Here is a 1,971-nt window from a genome sequence, read left to right as displayed (position 1 = left end):
GTTTCTTCTATATTAGAATGAAACTTGGTATTATGGATCAAAATGAAATATGATCCCTGTGAAAAATCGATTGAGACATCGATTATCTTGTGACAAAATAGAAAACCAGCATTACAAAATCGATTGCATAATCGATTTATGCTACACAATGTCTTAATTGTCAAAATCGAAAACACGATAATCGATTTAGTAATCTCAGACATAAAAAATGCTGGAGTATACATCAATCCAATCGATTGATAAATCGATGGACGATTTGGAAAATCATTTTAAAAAAATCGATTTCATAATCGATTATTTGTTTCAGACATCCACAGATGTGAGAAATTTTTCCAAACTCCAACGCGAGCATCAATTGGGTAATCGATTATGTCAAGTTTTACAACCTGCAATCATAATAAATCGATTTCGAAGTCGATGTTGTTATGAGAAGTTTGCTGAACTGATATGGAAATCGATTTGGACATCGATTTAGTCATTAAACATCTACTAAACGAAATCGATTTGGGAATCGATTTGAAATATGACTGTTACAAAAATTATAGCTGTTGGAGGCAACTGTAACAGAAACTCTTCATTTCCCTCCAATAACGGAACCTAAAATCGATTTGGCAATCGACGTGGCATGTGCGAAGACTCAATAACATCGATTAGCTAATCAATTTTGAACAGTATTACTTAAAACCCTAAATCAATTTCCCATGTCATTTTTCTCCAACTTCTCAAACTTCTCAAACTTCTCTGCATTTTCTCTGTGAGTCTTACATCTTTCAAAGTTCTTAAACATCTTAAAATTCATTAATCTCTCAAATGGCCAGAGTCAAGCAAACTAGTGATAAATCCCCCTCTTCTTCTACCTCTAGTGGCAGAACACCATCTCCTCCACCTCCTGCTAAACGGGTATCCATTCCTACTCATAAAATCATGGCAAAGGACAAAGGCAAAGCCATTGCCACTGATCAAGGAAAGAGTAAAAAGAGGAAGATTCCTCAATCTGAGAAGCTGATGGGTGATGCAATGAAGGAACCATCACAAAAGAAGAAGAAACCTATTTCTTCCCCTCAGCCAAAGAAACCTCGAGGTAAACCTATTGAGGATATGGTTATTCCTTCTGCATTTCTCAAAAGGAAAATCCAAGAGGCAAGAACTCTGGATTTTGCCTATTTTGATGCGAATGGTTTTACTTTCCAAAACCATCTAAGATTTCATGGATTAGTAAATTTCCTTTCCTGTTCATTGGAAATCTACCCAAGGCTGATTAGAGCCTTCTACTCAACCTTCATCCTCACTAATACTGGATTCGAGGCTGAAGTTAAGGGCAAGAAAATCTCCATGACATTTGAAGAATTCTCCAAGCTTTCAGGATTGCCATTCTTTGGAGAAGCTGTTGATGGAAGGACAAATCCTGATTCTACTGATGATGCTTGGGAAACATCAGTAGATCGACACACAACAATTCAGGACCTGATGATTGAAGGCTTTGTTGAAAAAATATCGCTTCCAATCAATCAGATGAAGGTCCAACATCAAATGCTGATGTATGTGCTAACAAGGATGTTAGTACCTCAATCAGGAAACCATGCTGTTGTACAGCGGTTGGACATTATTCTAATTTGGGGCATGTACAAGGAGCTCAAGATGAGCTGGGCATGGATTGTGCTGATGAACATGGTGGAATCAGCACAAGGAAAGCTGATGCTCCCCTACCCTCAGCTAATCACAAAGATTCTGAGACACTTCAAGGTATCATGTGTCAATGAAGAATGTATAAAAACTACTCTAATTTTTGGTGAATCCATTGTAAATCAAATGCAATTAAAACGGATCAATGGCATTTGGACAAGGGCACAACCAAGTGCTGAACAACATGAGCCAGCTGAAACCCAATCTGAGGTTTTGACTATGTTGCTGGAATTAATGGAGTCCCAGGCTGCTCACAATGCTAGGGCGGAAGCCTCTCTTAGGAAACTC

This window comes from Cicer arietinum, chromosome 5 (genome assembly GCF_000331145.2).
Source record: "Cicer arietinum cultivar CDC Frontier isolate Library 1 chromosome 5, Cicar.CDCFrontier_v2.0, whole genome shotgun sequence".
In the NCBI taxonomy this organism is placed as follows: Eukaryota; Viridiplantae; Streptophyta; class Magnoliopsida; order Fabales; family Fabaceae; genus Cicer; species Cicer arietinum.
The sequence above is the reverse complement of the archived record's forward strand: the minus strand, read 5'-3'. Positions refer to the sequence as shown.